General features: G+C 36.6%; 1 non-coding gene and 1 pseudogene across 1 annotated transcript; both read right to left on the bottom strand.

Annotated features, from left to right (window-relative positions):
• Positions 1-3,088: 3,088 nt before the first annotated feature.
• LOC113329645 lies at positions 3,089-17,640 on the bottom strand (annotated as a pseudogene).
• TRNAP-CGG lies at positions 13,439-13,510 on the bottom strand. Its single transcript has one exon. It is a non-coding gene; the product is annotated as a tRNA-Pro (tRNA).
• Positions 17,641-19,650: the final 2,010 nt, after the last annotated feature.

The raw sequence follows: 19,650 nt of genomic DNA, 5'->3' as shown, positions 1-19,650 counted from the left end.
GAATAATTCAAGGTCACACTAGGAGATTTTAACAAATCACAAGTCTCTGTTAAATAATTAGAGTTGCAGACTTACAGTAAAATACTTAGATGAGATGAGGTGTAGAATTTGAGCCATGGTGTAATTATAGGGTCATTAGACTGTTTGGATCAGACTGTAGACATATCATAGACAATATGCGTCATGAGGCAAATCATCGATGACTAACAAAAGGAGATGAGCTAATGAACAATATCTTTCACAAAGTGAAACAAAAACCAAGGCACCTCACAGAACCCATTTTACAAGACTGATAATATACATTAAGTCACCGACAACTTGAAGCCTCCGCAACTTCTTTAGTGGCCTAATTCTGCCGTATTGATGCCATTTTGCAAATGCTGCGATGAAATTACCCTTATCTGATTGAAGTATTCGACCTGTACCTGCAAGATGATCGGAAGTGGCTACTCTATCAGTATTCAATTTAACATAACCTGCAGGTGGAAAAATCCATCCAACATAATCAACAATTGGTTTAATATTGAGATGGAGCTAAATTTGGTAGCATTACTAAATGCCTGACGCAAAACTGACTCGGTCTAAAACTGCTGCTGATGGCATATAAGTTCATGGAGATCCAAGTAAACCACAATATAAAAGGTACAATGCAGTTGGAAAAGCCTTCAATTGTTTTGACAGTAAGAACCAGTCTACATTATAAACTTGCATTCTGTAGTGTGACCTTATCACAAAGCTGACAAACTACAGAACATTCTGAGAAGAGGGGATTCAATGATTCTGCATACTGGAGACAAGTAGTGGGCAAGAATCAGGGATATCTAAACCTCTCTTCCTCAATGTTCATAATGATTCTGCATACTGGAGACAAGTAGTGGGCAAGAATATGATGAAGAAGGGCATTTAAGATGCCAATGCTCCCTCCATTTTGCTTATCAGGATATCCACCTATACAACTAATTTATTAGTTGTATAGGGGTGACAGGTTACATGCTAAACTTGTAAGCTGCCACCACTCTTCATCATGGGTATATACTGTGAAAAATTAACAAGGGAAAATTGGGAATACGTTCCATTTTCACTAATTCGTTTGCTTACATTTGCTCTACCTTCGGATTCCCTCCTTCAATGTCGCCCTTATTTCCATTCTGTGTCACCTCATGCAGGAGCACACCAATTTGTGATTTCGCTGATATTCTTAAACAAACGTACATGCATAGACTGTTTGGAGTTCACCTCTAGATACATTTGCTCTCCTGCAGGACAGTTGACAACAAAATCACCAGAGAAAAAAAAAAAGTTAGTATTTAGTAGTTATTAGTATGGTATCAGTAATGATTTCGTGCCAATGTTCTCAGATGATTCTTCGTATTAGTATTAGTACTGATAATCATACTCGTGGATAAAATAGCATGAAATTCAAAATTCGATGATTCGATAAAAAATGTAAGACCTAAAACAGATGAATGAGATATGTAGGGCTTTAATAGATATCAAATAGTAAACAAACCGTCAGAGAAGTGACCAGATCTTTTATCAACAATGGTAAGAAGCAAAGACTCATCAAACCATATAACAACATCATATGTTACAAAGTCTACCAAATCTATCTTCAGTTGTTATTTGGTTGCTTCAAATATTTATTCAAAGAAAAATTAAGACGTTTGCTTCATTTACAGAAAAGTGATGACTTTACTAGTTCCTTAATGTATCAGCTACAGCCATACATTCAACTTACAAGCATTTTCCAGAATTCGCAAGTTACATGCTAAACTTGTGAGTTTTCTCATAGGCATATACTGTAAAAATTGATACTCGACTACGTTTTGTTTGCCTGACTGAGGCACAACACTCATTAGCCACCACATTACACAATAAGTCATGTTTCATGTCCAATGTGCATCTTATGTTTCTACCATCTACCACATTCAAAAAGTTTCATCTGATTCTTAGACAGTCATAAAGATATAAAGCTCACTCACAATTAGTCATGAAATTTGATTCTTCATAGCCTTTTAATTTTCCAATGAAGTCTCAACCTGTTCTTTCGAAAGCCTCGTTCATAATACCTGCAATTGACAAATATGAATCAGAACAAGTCTTCTAGATTCACAATTATTTTTTATTTTTTTATTCTGCTCTAACATTTTAAGTCTAGCCCATAAAACTACAACCTGGCTCTATAGGCAGACAAATTTTATCCAAATTCCACAAGAATTTTCTTTGTAGTTTATCAATAGGTTGAAGTACACCTCTAGGATTCTTACAGTAACCATAAGATGATTTAGAGATGGATCGACAACAGATTTATTATCATCTACAGATCCAGACTGCAGTTTCATCAGATTGATATGAAACTCACCATTTCAAGGTTATCTCTATCCATTTGCCATCTTTCAAATCATCTAGATCCTGCATTTGATAGATAAGAAATCAGCACATTAGAATCATTAAGAAAGGAGGCCAAGATGCAAGTAAACCAAACTTACCTGCTAGATGGACGACAGGAAAGGAAGCCAAGATGATAGAGATGGAGTTAAGTTTTGAAAACTGATTGATGAAACCCAGCTTTCCAGCTACTTCAACGGCAGCTTATGTTTGAGAGAAGAAATCATTATGCTGATTTTCTTGTTGTTGTTGATGTCAACATCAGATGCCATGGTTTGTGGTGGCGGCGGCAGAGGAAAGAGAGGTAGAGGGTGGAGGCAGTATGAAACTGAGAATTAGGGTAATGAACCCTGAACCCATAAATACTGGGTAAATTTTCAATGAAGTGAACAATATAAAATAGAATCACACCTTGGTTACATCACCGGTATTCTCAATGTGGTGGAGCATTTTCTTTGTTGTTTTTTCTTGGCACAATTTCGGATCATGGACATATTTCGGTTTACACATGCGGCAAAATTCTTGAGCACAATGGCACAGTTATGTTGCCCAACTAATTTTGGATCACAAGGAATCATTTATGGTCATTTTCTAGCTCATGAAGTCAACTCAAGGTCACACTAGGAGATTTAGCAAATTGTAAGTCTCTAGTATAGAATTTGAGTTGCAGAAAAATACTTAGATGTGAAGAGGTGTAGAATGGAGTAATTTTAGGGTCATTAGACAGTGTTTGGATCAGACTGTAGACATCATAGACGATATACGTCATGAGGAAAATCATCGATGACTAACTGACGGTGAAAGGAAAACCAAGGCACCTCACAGAACCCATTTTACAAGACTGATAATATACATTAAGTCACCTACAACTTGAAGCCTCTTTAACGGCCCATAATTCTGTCATGTTGCTGCCATTTAGCAAATGCCGAAATGAAATAACTGTTATCTGATTGGAGTGTTCGACCTGTACCTGCAAGATGAATAGAACTGGCTACTCGATCAGTATTCTATTCAGTTTAACATAACCTGCAGGTGGAAAAATCCATGCAACATATTTAGGAATAGGATTAATATTGGAGCAGGGATCTGAGACAGAGCTAAATGCGGTAGCTTTACTAAATGCCTGATGCAAAACTGACTCGGTGTTAAACTACTGCTAATGGCATATAAGTTCATGGAGATCCAAGTAAACCATAAAATAAAAGGTACAACTCACCATTACTCGTGAAATTTGATTCTTCGTAGCCTTTTTGTTTTGCTGGAAAAACCACCATCTACAGTGGCCATGTCTCAACCTGTTCTTTTGAAAGCCTCGTTCGTATTACCTGCATTTGACAAATATGAAATCACAACAACTCTGTTAGATCCATAATCATCTTTTATTCTGCAAAAAGCCTTTTAATTTTGGGATGAAGTCTCAACCTGTTCTTTTGGGAGCCTCTTTCAAGATATGTACCTACAAAACCAGAACAAGTCTTTTTTTTAGATCAATAATTAGTTTTCATTCTGCTCTAACATTGTTAAGTTTCTAGCTCGTGAAAAGGAACAGGAATATTAAACTTACATGAAGGAGAGAAAAACAGGCGAAGAAATTGACAACGACAAGGTTTGTGAGCACATTAGCATTGCAATTGAATCAAGAGAAGAGAACCATGGTCTGTTCCTGCTTCCAATACTTTTAGTAGATTGGCAGTAGTTGATACGGACACACTCCGATCTCATCCGATGAGTTCAGTATTCCATATACTGTGTATCAATAATTGCCCTCTTTCTTGTTCAAAAATCTTTCTCAAGCTGCTTGTAGCGTACTACACCTGTATGACAAGCCAACAACATTCACATTGACAACTCACTGGTTTACAAATAAGAGGTTTTGATGTGTGGAAAGGAACTTAACAAATTCAGGAAAATTCAAGAATCACATGTTACAAAGTCTACCAGATATATGACTCAATTGTTAAACGATTGCTTCATTCTAAGTTGCTTATGAGCAGTTTTGAATTACGAGACAATTTTTACAATTACATTTCGTGTTGAAAGAGAAATTGTGGATCAATGAATTTAAACAGATTACTCTTATGGCAAATTCTGGCTGTCGGCACAATCAACCATAAAGTTAGATCTACCTGCAGGGACGGACCTAAGGGTCCCCTTTGTCTACCTTTGACCTGAGCTGAGGGTAATAGCCCAATCCACAAATGAAGGGATTTCCCGGACCTAAGGGTAATAGCCCGATGGACCAGAGATATTCTTAGCCTTTTCATAGGTCCACCCCCGGTGACATGTATCATGATGCAAGTGACACTCTATCGAGATACGTAGATAAGTGAGCTTGTGTCACCACGACTGGCCTGAGACCTGCAATGCCCAAAGCAAATGCCGAAAATGTCCCGTGATGCTTTGACTGCAATTAAAATGTGCACACAGAGACCACTGATTTTTAGAAATCCGGTGGACAAGATTATTTTGATTTATATGGATTGGTAGTTTTGATCTATATGGATTGGTAACCACCACTCGGAAGGTGTTATTCTCCTATATAAATCGTGCTATCCTCCTATATTCTCAGAAAGATATCAATCCATATAAAACAAAATAATCCTGACCGCTGGATCTCTGAATTGCCTGCCTTAGCATTACCAGTACCCTTCAGCAATCATTGTTATTTTGAAAGAAAAAGATGATGAGATTGAATAGAAGAGAGAAACTAAAGAGAGAATAACAATTCATCACCAAAATCTGGACATAATCTAGTGTTGTGTAATGTGTAATGGAAACAAATATTTTGTGGGTCCCGAGGACGGCGCACATTGGTCAGAAAAGCTAACAACTTTGTACAACTAGACTGCTACATTGGGCCAAAAGGGATGGGTTTAAAGGTACTATGCTTCAGCCATTTTTCAACCTAAGTAGATGTAAGGCGAAGTCTTGTGGAGCTTCAACTTCAAGATTCAAGTAGTGGTTCAAGCAAATGGTTGAACATAAAGTTGAATCAAGTTCTTTGCATCCAACCTTTGTCAAGCAACTGGAAAGTTGAATTTACTCTCCATAAGACTTGGCCTTACCACAATGATTCAAACAGGAAATAAACTCTTGATACTAGGTTATTTCGTCATCTTTCTCTGGTCTATTCACTTGTGTACCTTACCTCTACAAAAACTTTCAGCTACTGGTCACTGAGGAATCGAACCATGTTGTTGTTGTTGTTGTGGTGGTGGTGGTGGTGGTGGAGGCAGCATACCAGGTGAAGGACCCATGTGCATTCCAACTTGCCTCGTGCCAGTCCAATTTTGATTTCCCACCTGTTATAGAAGAACATAGAAATGATAGCTGTAGATGAGAGGAACTATGATAGCATTTTTTCCATTTGAAAAGCAAACCAAACACTACACTGGAAAGCCTTTGAAATAAATAAATTAGCCAAGGTTTTGCTAATGTAACAAATACTAACAGGGAAATTCTGTATCAGGACCAGATCAGATCATTATCCTAACATTCTTGAGGTTGATTCTGGCTAAACTGTGATACTTTGCAGGTAAAAGAAAACTTTAAAGGGTCTTGGAGTTTAAAATAAAAAACAAAAATAAAATGACAGATTCTTGCAACAAATTAACTCGCCACAGTGGAACCAAATGATCAACCCAGGCAATCCATGTATTCATAGTACAACGGTATTTGGAGCTTCGTGCAATTAATCAAGGTTTTCTCTTAAAACAGGGAGACTACGCACGTATAACCTTCCCAGACTCCTAGATACAGTATATCATACCAGAAGAAAATACAAGAAACATAAATGTGAAGACAAAACCAGTTGCAATATGTATTACCTGGTACGGATTAAGTGCTGGTACCGTTGACATTTGAACAGATTCTCCGCGGTTGTATGAACCGCCCAATGGAAAATACACTTGGCCTGGTCCACTTGGACCTGAAGGGCCCTGAATATTAGGCATCCCACTCGTATAACCACCATATGGAGGTTGTTGTAGAGCATTAGCTGGTACAGATCCTGAATGCATTTGATTCATACCCATCATATGTCCTTGTGGCATTGGCTGGACCATCTGATTCGTCGAACCTTGCATCCCCTAAATGAGAAAATGCATCAAAAGTTATTAACTGAGAAACGTGTTCATCATAAATTGGGTCAGCATCCATCAAGAATGAATTTGTATCAAAATTTATGTGACCCATCAAGATTGGATCATCCAAGGGAAGTCATTAGATCATAGTGCAAAAAAAAAAAAAAATCACCACTGTCAAGATATCGTTTTGCAATGAAAGATGGTTTTCAATGTCTGATGAGCAATAGACGGACTAAAAGTCAGGAGCCTTTTAACATGATTGAAAATTTTGATTTTACTTTATGTGAGAAAGAAGAACATGGTGTAAATAACAAATTCACTGAACATCAGCCCTAGATGAACTACATTTGGGTTTTGCAACTTTACAAAAAGATCTAAACTTATACATAACCTGAGAGAGACGGGGAACAAAATATCATTTGACTAAGCATTTGTGGCAATTGTGGTGAGTCAGACATCGAGGGCACGGGCAGAGAACCTGCCAGTGGGGGAGGGCGAGACAAATGAGAATGTAGGAGGGATAAATGAGATGGTGGTAACCGCATCTGCGGCATATTTGAGGGTGGCACTTGTAAAGAAGGTATTTGCTGTTGGTATGGTTGACGTTGCTGTTGTTGAGGCGGCATAAGATGAGAAAATTGCTGATAAGATTGACCTGGGGTAAGAAGGGATGGATGTGGACCCGGTGGAAGCGGAGGAGGCCTGACAGTGACACCAACAGGCATAGAAACTGGAAAAAATTGCTGTTGCCGCTCTCCTTGATCAGATGTGTCAATGGACGGTATAGATAACGCCATTTCAACCCCAATACCAGGAATGGTTCCTTCATTTCCAGGCAGACCAACAAGAGCAGGATTGTGCTCACCAAATCCTGAAAATGCTCGGAATAAATATAATGGTCACTGAGAAATGGAGGTAAATAAGGACAAGCAAGGATTTCCATAAGTTCATTACAATGTATATACTCAAACTAGACAAGGAAAGATCAAACAGAACGAAAAAAAAAAAATCTAAGGAAGCAAAGCAGTGGAGTACATGCTACGGAGAAGAGGCATATGAATAGGCCTCTTGTGTCACGTAAAGGGACAAGATGAACATTTCATTAAGACAACCTTAAAAATGACCATAAAGAAGGTGTAAAAGCAACCTTGGTTGTATGCCGTATTGAGTTTATCACGAGGAGTCTCTCCTGGTCTATTTCTACACCAAAACTTTGTTGTGACCATTGCTACCACTGCACCATTAAAAGGAAAAGGTAAGCCAAATCCTGATGCGAGAAATACAGTAAATACACTACTGGTGATCACATAAAGGTGAGCTAAATCCCACCCTGTGAGCACACAGAACTAGTAGTGATGGTAAAATACTAAAATCAGTCAGCAATTTGCTAATCTGACGAAATGTACCATCAGATCCAAGCAAAGACTACACTGCAAACCAACTTCAGTACTATATATCTCTGACATCTTCATTTGGTAATAGAAGTATCAAAAAACTACAACAATTATAATTAAGTCGGCTAAATAATCCTAACATGCTTGGACAACATTTCCTAGATCAAGTTGTGACAGACATACATTGTGCCCATACTTGTTGACACTTCAGCAGGTACTCGCACATTGTTCAGTTAGATGTTGCAAGTATATCCAGTGTGGTTGGGCACATAGGTATTTGAAGCATATATGTCCATCTCTAACCGCATAAATAAATCTTAACAATGTCCTTAATCACTGTACACCTTGCACAAAATTTCGACATCAAAACACCTACACATATAATTAGCTTTTTTCTTTTTTTCTTTTTTTTTTTTTTTTTTCTGATCGATCATATAACTAGGTTCATCGACAAAGAAGTTCCAGTGTGAGTTAAACAGATAATCTCCACAAGAATAGACCCCTCACTACAGAAAGCCTACACAACTTCGTGCCCAGCACCCAGAATGTGAGCAGAATTCACCTGTTACATATTATTGTACGACATCTATTGCTGTATTTGACCGAATTAAAAAGAGATCTGTTGTCGTGACAGTTCTAGAATTTCATGTGATGGCTTGAAAACTACTGATTCCATCAGGGAATTTTTATATGTGTCACTTCAAGCTTCACTATTTGACAATATTTTTCTATTACCAAATTTTTGACTTTTATGAGATTCTCTCAAAATCACTTCAAGCTTCACTATTTGGGAATTTCGAACCCAAAATATTACCCAGAACAGTATCAAATACATAGTTCAGGTGTTGATTTAGATTCTCTATCTACCCATGATTCAGCATAGGAAACTGACATCATTATTAATTTTCTTTTTAAGCAAGTATCACAATGTCAAATACCAGTATTGTTTGAGACTAACAAGTGCTAGTCGGCATTCTATTGCTTGCCACTAACAAAAGGTTGATCAAGCTAGTTGCTAGTCGAACTAGCAGGAAACTATAGTCGAAATGTTTTGTATCTTTCAAGTGCACTTCAGTTTGACCATTTAATGTAAGAAACCAAGAGAAAAGCTCATTTTCAGTAATACTTCAAAAACAACATATGAAAAGTTACCTGCATAGGATATTGCCAATAGGATGCCATGCAAGGTCCGATACACTGTTTTCATGTGCCCCAGTTATTTCGACCTGAGGACTATCATGCCTGTTCAGACATAGTAACAACAATCAAAAATTTAGGAACTGGAACACCTGTATGACTAAGACGTCCTAAAAGGAAAACTCGAGCATTACTAGCATGGGTCAGTAGAAAATAACAAAAGATATATAATGGAAGTAATCAGTACTATTTTGATCATGGAAAAGATAGTTACCCCACGAGCCAATGGAAGATGGAGCCATCAAAACTGCCGCTGACAAAGTATTCTTCGTGGAAAGGATGCCATGCAAGAGCTAGCAAAACAGAAAGGGCATAAGGGAAGAAAGTTTCATCTTCGGACTAAAAAGAAAAGCAGAAACCTCACATGGTTCGTTCAACCTATTTGACCCAATGACAATGAAATCCGAAAAACCTACCGAAAATAGATTCTTCATCGAGCGATACATGATTAAACTTTACTTTTCTATAGTATTGGCTATATAAGCACAAAACTGAAAGTAAGCATTTGCTCTGAAATTCGCTTCTGTGGAGAAGAGATTAAAAGTTTTACTGTGAATATTTTCCTGGTCAGAGGTGTAGGAGACTAACATTAGCTACATACAATTTGGATAGGCAATGGCCCCAACCAGACAACTGAATTCAACACCTGCATTCTGTTTCTAATAAGTGAAATCTTATTGTCTCAGATTATGGTGTTTTAGGGGAACCTTCGTATGCTTAGAATAATGTTACCTTGAGTCGAACTTCTATTTGAAGACAGCTTAGTTTAAAATCGCTAAAATAATAGTTTTTCATGTAAGCCTACGCATGAAAAAAATAAATAGAAGAACCAATAGATATCTCCATTAAGCATTGACAAGCAACCTAACAAAAGTTCTACGTGACCAAAAAATACTTCCACTTACTTGCATCATTGAGTAAACGATTCGCACCAAAAAATATAACATGTTGAGTTCGGACCTTACTAGAAAAAGAACTCGTCCTAATGAAAAGGGTTTCTGGTATGAATAATATGTGACATACGAAAAATATGTGACACTATACACCATCCAGATCTTAAATTGTGCAACCAAACAAATTTTAGCTACACATCCATATGCCCAAATAGACATACAAACATCATAAGAAAGCAAGTAGTAAAGGAAAAGTGAAGAGGTGTTACTAACCAGTTACATCTTTCTGATGTCCATGAAACGATTCAAGCTCTTTCATAGCTCTTATATCATAAATCTGGGCATCAAGAAGGCAGTGATTGGTGTGTCAACCAATAATTTAGCAAAAAGAAATTGTTTATGCCCAGGGTAAAAAAATGATAATAGCATAGTTGCGTTATTATAGTCTGTTAACTGCACCTTGATGATTTGATCCTTTGAAGCTGTTAGTACCCAATTGCCCTTCTGATTCCATTTAACACAAAGCACTATATTTTTATGACCATGGCTGCAAAAGAAGTTGAGATTAATGTGCATGAATTAAGCTTCACATGAGAAAATAATCAAAAATTTCTTACAAGGAAGAAAGCTCTTTCCCAGATTTAGCATCCCAGAGTTTTACAAGGTTGTCTTTGCCACCTGATCCAAAGGTAAGAAAGTCAGCTTGAAACCAATAGCACAGACGAACGTTCGTACCTAAATCTAGTGAACAATTGTAGTGATAAATGTACGCACAAATGTACTGACCTGAAACCAGTAACGACTTTGTTGGGTGCCAATCGACACTGTTAACATCCCAACCGTGGCCTGCCAGAGGTCAAAATGCATTCATATCTCTTAGCATTTCTCATGCATTTTAAAGTTCGTATGATACTCTGACACATGCAGAAGAAAGCAGTACTGTACGTCGCAGATAGCAAAAAGAGTTTTCAGATAGAGATGTGAAATAGTTCATCAGATACCGTAAACATTAACAATGTTGTTTACTTATAGAGAAAAAAACAGGGAAGAATGCTTAAACCAACACTGCTAACCAAAATCTGATAATTTGAATAGAAACCATAAATTGCCATTCAGAAATTAATGCACCGGTTTATAAAACAAATCGTCTAAACTGGGAATATCTTCATCATATTTGATGTCAAAGTATATTACCACTGCATGGAGCTGATAAAGTAATGAGATTAATCCATTTATTTTGAAACCTTAATAGCTTCTGCAGGCAATTTTTTCAGTTACAGGTGACATGATTTCAAAAAGCAAACTTGCTGTTTGTTTGGCTTGTTTATGCTTGCTTAATGTATATCTTCAAGGACCCCCAGCACTATTCAGTGATAATACAGTAATCGACGTGGTTAACAAATAAACTTGCAATCTGATAAGGAGAACAAACCCAAGCATTACACAACACCAATTGCTATGATGAAAGCATGAACACATGGTACAATAAGCAATATGTACGAATGACACTTCCGTGGATACACATGCACCAGTCACTGACAAAACCAACAAGTTTTTAAAGGCACATTACCAGATAAAGATCGCTCTTCCTGGCACCGTGCAAAATCCCAAACTTTAACAGTTCTATCCTCAGAACAGGAACAGAACTTCAGATCAGTTTTACTGAAGCTGTGGAGCAAAAATATACATCCTTTAAAAATCCACACATAAAAAAGCTAACATGCAATTGATTTCATAAATTCATATAAGACTACAAAGATGTACCTCAAATCACGGACTGATTCCTTATGAGCAGATTTTTTTGCCTTGACATTAGCCATGCTATTTTCCCAATACCTAACCCGATAGCAAGTATACAAATATAGTATGTTAAAAAAAAGAAGTCCATAAACTGTATCGTTGTTTTACGGAAATCAGGAATTTTGGAATCGGAGTAACTAAATAATCATATGTAATAGGTCGAAAATCACACTTTATTGAGCCTCCATCATCCCCAGTAACCATCCAATTCTCGTTGTGACTCCATACCATAGACCTAATTGCTTGATCATGAGCTGTACGAAAGGGCATCCAACAACAAGAATATTGAGTATGCAATTGCTAAGATCAGAAAAAATATCTTCAAAACGAAACAAACAGGTGAAGTGAACACTGCAGACCTGAAGGACCGTCTGAAAATTAAATGACTGTCCATCCCAAAGAGTAAATTCACCACTTTGAGAACCAGTTATGAGACGTCTACCTGTTGGAGTCCACTACAGTAGACGATAATTGATTCCGTCAGACATCGAAAAGATGATACCCGTCAACCAATAACATTTACTGTATCACACTAACCAATTCATGTTTCAGTTATACAGTCCCCCGCTCAGTACTGATAACATAGTAGCATTTCCTTCCCCCATAGTCAGACAGGTGTGCTTTATAACAGCAGAAACTAAGAATTCCAAATATTGATGAAGATTGATATTACACAAGAAACTTACCAGCACACAATTTATTGAACACCTGTTTTTGTTAGTAGATGTATGGACAAACTTTGCAGCGAAGCTAGTCGATGGATTATCCGCGTAAGCAATTGTTGGCAGCATCTGCACATTGACAAAGAAGAGAGACCTTAACTTGTATGCCAACTATTTTAACCCCATGACCACAAACAAAGACACAGTGAGCAGTCAATTTGCTATTAGTTAGTTTCACATCTACAGGCAACGAGCACAATCAAATATGTAAATTTTGACATAGCCAATGATCAGAAAGCATGAATGACCAAGGGAGGAGCAAAAAACATGCAGAAAACGAACCAGAACAGTAGCATTTTGCTACTGTTCACCTATGCACTTTAGAACAACAGAGTAATTTAAAAAGAAAAGCACTAACATCTAATGCTGCAGGCGGGGCAGGATGCAACACAGTCCTATGCCTTGAATCTCGCTGCCAAGCACGGATCTGCAAAAGACTGATGTAAGTATCGTATTTGCGCCTTTATTTTGCAATTAGAACACACACATAAGAACATATTTAAGCCAACATTTCCAGTATGTGGACTTAGAATAACATGTAAAGAGTAAAACGCTAATCGGGAGATAACTATACTGTTGATAACTTAAGATATGTTATCCTGATGGTCACATGTTAATATAGACATATTATTACTGAAATACTGAAATGGCTTTTAAATATCTGATTTGCATTCTCCTATGGATCTGTCTGAGCATAATATTAAATTATGATAAGTAACGAGAATGGAGTTTGCTGAGAAGATGAACTAGACTAGATGTCGGTAAGTCTATCAGTCTATGGGTAATTGACAGTTTATGCCTTCACAGTCACTGAGTAAAAAAAAACAATATCCAAAATAATCAAGTAAACTGGACAAGGAGAGAGTATAAATATTCGGAAGGGTTTTGTAAACTGGATGGGGGAGAGTATAAATTTTCAGAGGGGTTTGTTTTAAAAGCAAAAAAAAAAAAAAAAACAAGGGGTGTTCCGGGAATCGAACTCGGGACCTCTCGCACCCGAAGCGAGAATCATACCACTAGACCAAACACCCATGTTGTCAGACAGACTAAACACTCATTTAGTTATTGCTGATCTCATCAAATGCACCAGATCCCCATCAACAACACTCCAACGAAATTCCAAGCAAATTCAAATTTCAGAACCTACCTACAGAGACTAGTATCAATCCATACTTTTCTATTCTACTCTTCCATTCTCACCATGTCCCAGAGTGTATGCATCTACCTCCATCTAATTAAAATAAGTGATTTTGTACTCCAATACATAAAACTAAACTCTAGGTGAAGCCGTGAAGGTAAGTAAGAAATTAACAGTTGATGCAACTGATTGACAAGACACTCCAACAAGTTAGTTTCCAACAAATAATGGTACATCAGTTGCACTCAAACAAAAGATTACACTTAAGAGTGATCTTAGTTTATAAACATTGAAGATCCAAAACGAGACACTATAATATATACAGATAATCTAATGAAACAAATAAATTCAAATAGCAGGTTTTTGTTCTTATACAACAGAGAGTGCGACATTGTTATGCATGTCAACAAAGTAAATAGCAACTTACAGATATGTAAACATGAAAAAAAAAAAAAAAAAAGGGTAAAGTAAAATGCTTTTACGTTATATTATTTAAACCATAAAAAAATGTCTTGAAATATGCATAAACTAGAGGAAAAAAATGCACCTGTATATAGCGAACCGCGGTGCTAGTATAATCAACAGCTCTCCTCTGAACAAGCTTTCCAACTCGTTTAGCAGCAAAACTGTCTCCTTGAGCTGCGATAAATTTGAAGGAAGATAAAGAAAACTTTCACAGATACAGGAGAAGCCACCAAACTACCATATACACATTAACACCAAAAACACTTAATTTAGAGTAGCAAAAAGAAAAATGCATCAAGATTATGATATGACAAATATTCATAAGTAACTGATCAGTTTATGTATGTGAACAGTCTTTGCGCGGACTTTTTCCAAAAATCATATTATATAATCGGCTAGTTGAACTAAATTGAGACTGATATGTATTCCAGTTCTTCTCATATGTTTCTACTACAGGTTTGTAGTGTAATTCATAACAACCCACTGCAGTTTAATTCTGATGATAATTATATCAGAACAAGACATTTTCAAAAGCTACCAGTTGCATGTTGCAAAGAAAAATTACCAATTCAAATTAGACAGTTTGCAATTTCTAGCATTCAAACCTATTAGTATTCTGGCATAGCCAAATAATCTAAAAACGGGAACATATAACCTTGGCCCTGTAAATAGTTTCTTTTTAACTAACAAGAACAATTTCATTGTCATCAAAGCTAAAAACCATATGAATTTGTTTCAGTAGTTTGGACATGCACTTTCAACTTATTGACGAAGGGATAAGCCTACACAATGTTACCGAATTTGTGAGGAGCTTAGGTACACGACACACATTCCCAAACGTGACCGAAAGAGTATCAAATATGCTAGGATATACATTATCAATACCATATTAGAGGAAAGGGAAAAAGGTATTAGAATTAAAACCTAACAGTAACTATATATATTCTATTTCTTTATTATCATTTAGTATTTATTTTCTACTGCACTAATGATTCATGAATAATTAGTAGTATTTGCCAACAAGTGTCAAGTTTATATAATTATGCCTAATTGAAACCAAAGAGTGGTGTGTTCTCTTCAATCTATATCGTTTATGGTTTCTAGCAACTTAGACCAAAAATGTAATACTCCAACAGTGGCATTCGGTAACTTTACGCTAGCCTAAAATACCGTAAAACGACATGCAAGCGTCCAATCGCAATTTGCAGGGTACGTACAAGCTTCTTCACCTAAGGCACACTAGGAACATTCCTCTAGCTCTTATAATTTCATCAAACACTTGGAAATGGACGAAAAAGAAAAAATTTAATGGAAATGAACATATGCATCAGGAGCAAAGAATAGGAAAGATGTTAAAATTTTAAATGCTACCATCATAAGGAGTGAGACCAGTGGGATAGTTGTCAGATATGATGTTAGTCGAAGAAGCTGATGGTTGACGAGTTGGCAGTCCTCTATGGAAGCCAAGGGTTTGTTGTTGGTGTTGGTGTTGGTGTTGCTGTAGTTGGTGTTGTTGTTGCTGTAGTTGATGTTGTTGCTGCTGAAGCTGCTGTTGCTGTTGGAACTGGAGCTGCAGCTGCTGCTGCTGATGTGGATAATGAGAGAGAAAAAGAAGAAGAAAAAAAAAACATAACTTAGAGATGACCAGAAATTGCCAGAAAAAAACTGTTAACTAATAATTGTAATGAATGAGCTACTGCATTTAGTTTACGTTTTCTGGTCATCACAATGGATTTGGTGAATTTTGGGTTATCTAAGGACATTTTACAAAGTATTTTTCAGTTACCAGTAAGAGATTTTATTACTCAAACATACACATTCACAGGTATCAGAGAATCATTTGCGTAACTAAGTAGTAAGGCAGGCAATGCCAATTCAAAGTTCAAAGAAAAAAGAAGAAGTAGTAAGGCAGGCAATCCCAGTTCCAGTAAGAAATGAACATCAATCATTTTCCCAACATAAACAAGTTACAAGAACATTTAAAACCAATAGAACAGATTCGTAACATATTAATCATGAAAAGAAAACAAAGTTCAAAAGACATTACTACATACTGTCTATTACTAAAAACAGTTGAACCACTTCACAAACTAAATGAAAATAGAATTACGGTATACACAAACGTGCATATGATGAGAGACAAAAGAGAAATAGTCACTCTCTGTCGCGTTGTAATTATCACTTGTTTTAGCCAACATAGGGGCACCAGAAGACACAGAAAGGCAACGAAAATGGACTCTACTCGCGCGCACCTACATAGTATACAAATATCCTAGACATGCACACAGAAGAGAAGCATTTTGTGTTTCGTCTCACTCTCTGTACACAGTGTTTTGACCCTATTAGACATACGACTTACCATAGACGCACAGAGAAGATAAAAAAATCATACAAAGTGCATGAAGAGAGAAATTTACAAATTGAAATTACTCTTGCACAAAACCACACTAGCAACCAAATAAACAAATTATTACCCATTCCTAGAAACTAATTCAAACCCCAATGCCAAAAATCATCATACAGGTAAAACAAGCAATTGTTTTAACCCTAGATTGTAAAAAGAGGCAGTAACAAACCTAACCTAGGGTTTGATTCTCATGAAAACCCCCATTAATTTGAACAACTAAAAGAAAATCGAAATGACAAGTAAAGAAATCCATACCTAGCACCACTGAGTTTCTCGTGTCTGCAATTGATGGTGATTATTATTCATGAAAACCCCCAAGTTTGATTTCTGCGAAAGAAAGTCAAGATTAAAACAAAAATTGAAACATAAAACACAAAATCAGAATACAAGGAATAAGTACCTTCAAGTTTTTCTCGAGTTTTCTGTTGAAGGTGGTGATTTCAGTGACAGTGCTCGCGGTGGTGGGTGGTGGTGGAGTGGGGCAGTGAACGAGGGAAGAGAGCGAAGAAGACTGTGTAACAATAGATCTTCTTGGCTGATAAAGGCTTTGTATTTGACTCTTTTTTTACTTGGACTGATAAAAGACTGTGTTTGACTCGTTTTGATATGATATTCCAGTGTGGTGACAGCTTACATTCCACGGAAAATGGGTCATTTGCCCAAATATTTTTAAAACATGGTTCTAATGGACGAGTAAAAATTAGTATGGGTGAAATGGACAACAAAAAAATAGCAAGAATGAAACTGAATTCATCCTGGCTTAAATTTAAAAAAGATTGAGGATGAAACTGGATGCACCCTAAAGTAAATTATCATTAAAAATAAGAAAATATATCTGAAAATGGGTAGGATGATTTTTACATTCTCATTCATTTAAACAATATCAAATTTTACATTCTTTTTTACCCAGGAATTGTTGATTTTGGTCTTTTTAACCAATTTTGTGTACATTCTAAACTTGTAAAATATTAATAATCAACTACGGCTTGTTTGCCTTACTACAACTCACTAGCCACCACATTATACAACAAGTCAAGTCTCATTTCGAATTGTGCATCTGATCTGATCTTATGTTTTTATCACCTACCAAATTCAAAAAGTTTTATCTAATTCTTAGACAAACAGAATATATAAAACTTACCTCCAGTCATGAAATTTGATTCTTAATTCGTGGCTAAGAACGTACTTCGATAGTATCATAAGTGGCCTTACTCGAGCGTACTGCGAGCATTTGCTAGATCCACTAGTTGGGTTTTTAGCGGTTACAGATTTATAATTTAAGTGCATTGCGAATGTATTACTATTATCACATAGAAAATTTCCGTTTTTGCTTTCTTATGGTACTGAGTATTTTAATAAGAATCCTATTATTGGGACTTAAAAAGGCTTGGCTTTTTGGGGACTATATAGGGTCCTGAAATAGTGATAGTGCACGCCCCCTATCCAAGTATTTTCAGAATGACTAATATGACCTCATTTAATTTGAGATGATAATCTTGATTAACATCACTAATCATAATTAGCTAATTAATTAAGACTAATTTATTTCTTTTAAGTTAAGTGATGAAGACAAAAATCAAAACAACCAAAAAAATCAGAGGGAAGAGGAGAAGGAGAAGAAGAAAAAGAATAAGAATAAGAGAGAAAATTTGGAGAAAATTGGAAATGAGTGATTCAAGCAAAACTTTTGATGTAGGTGAACCCTCATCTTCAAAATACAATAAGATATTAATACCCATCAACAACAATCAGTTATTTGCTGATTTTTCAGAAAAACATGAAATTTTTTCTGAAACTCAAAATAACCCTTATGAACCTTACTATGATTTCGAAGGACCAACCCAAGAAGAAGAAGAAATCGAAGAAACAAATACTCAAGATTACCAGGTATACCTCTAATCTAGCTCCGATTTCAGTTTTCTCTTAGAATTGTAAGAAGTTTCGGTTTTTTCCTTCCGAAAACCCTAGGTTTCCAGCCGCCAGGTACAATCATGTCTGGGAACCCATGAACTCCTAGATGTTATTCTGTTATACGGCTCACAATTGATGAACTCCCAGCCGTTATCAAAAATTACTGATGGAACGATGAACATTGTTGGCCCTAACTGAAAAATTACGGCCATGTTTTTTCTACGTGCATGAGAAGTATTAAATAGCATTTAATATTGTCGGTGGCGGTTAGGTTTCCTGGACGAAAATATTAAATGCTATTTAATGTTGTCGGCGCCGATTGGGTTACCCAGCCGTATATACGTTTACGGCTAGTTTTCTAGGTTGTAAGCTGACTCATCCAAATACAGGGCAACTAACGTCCAGGAACTCCTAGAACGGTTGGGAATATTACTAGTCGACCCATCCGTATACGTTTTGACGACTAGAATATCACTGGTCGACCCAACCATGTAGGTTATTACGGCTGGATATATATTTTTCGACCCAGTCGTTTATGTGTGTTTAAAAGATATTTTTTGACATATTTCATTTTATTATAGATTGTATCGTACATTCTGGTGAAAGACCAAGAGGTGGTTATGGAAGATCAAGAGGTGGTTATGGAATAGCAAAAGGTGGTTATGGAAGATCAACCCCCACCTATGCAAGTTTCCGAGGACACAAGTGCTCACTATGCAAACAACTATGAGCGGAAATATAAGGAAGATGCAAAGAAGTGGGATCGATCACAAGGGTTGAAAAAGATGTGCATCATAGTCCAAAATAAACAAGTTACATACACCATCTTTCAAATGGTTTGCGAGTGTGTGGAAAATATGAGAGCCATTGGAAAAAGGGTAGTGAGTATAAACCAAAAACCATAAGGAAGAAGGGACGCTATAATACAAAGAAATGTGGATGCCCTTTTAATCTTCAATTTAAATATAATGATGATAAGAAAGTGTGGTGTATGGTGAAAGTTGTCTCGGGTTATCATAATCATCCTATTCCTGAGATTTCGATCAACCATCTTTATTCGGCAAGGCTCAACCCCTTAGAAAAGGAGTTAGTACACGTGTTGAGTAAAAGACGCACAAGACCTATTGATATCCTTAGTGGCGTGAAGGTGTTAAACCCCCAAAACTCATCCTCATTGGCAACTATCTATAAGGAAAGAGAAAAATTTAGAAATGAGACAGGGAAAGAGAGAGTGCTTACACTACACCAAA

This window comes from Papaver somniferum, unplaced genomic scaffold (assembly GCF_003573695.1).
Source record: "Papaver somniferum cultivar HN1 unplaced genomic scaffold, ASM357369v1 unplaced-scaffold_117, whole genome shotgun sequence".
Lineage (NCBI taxonomy): Eukaryota > Viridiplantae > Streptophyta > Magnoliopsida > Ranunculales > Papaveraceae > Papaver > Papaver somniferum.
Note: the sequence above shows the minus strand (reverse complement) of the source record. Positions and strands in the feature narration are given on the sequence as shown.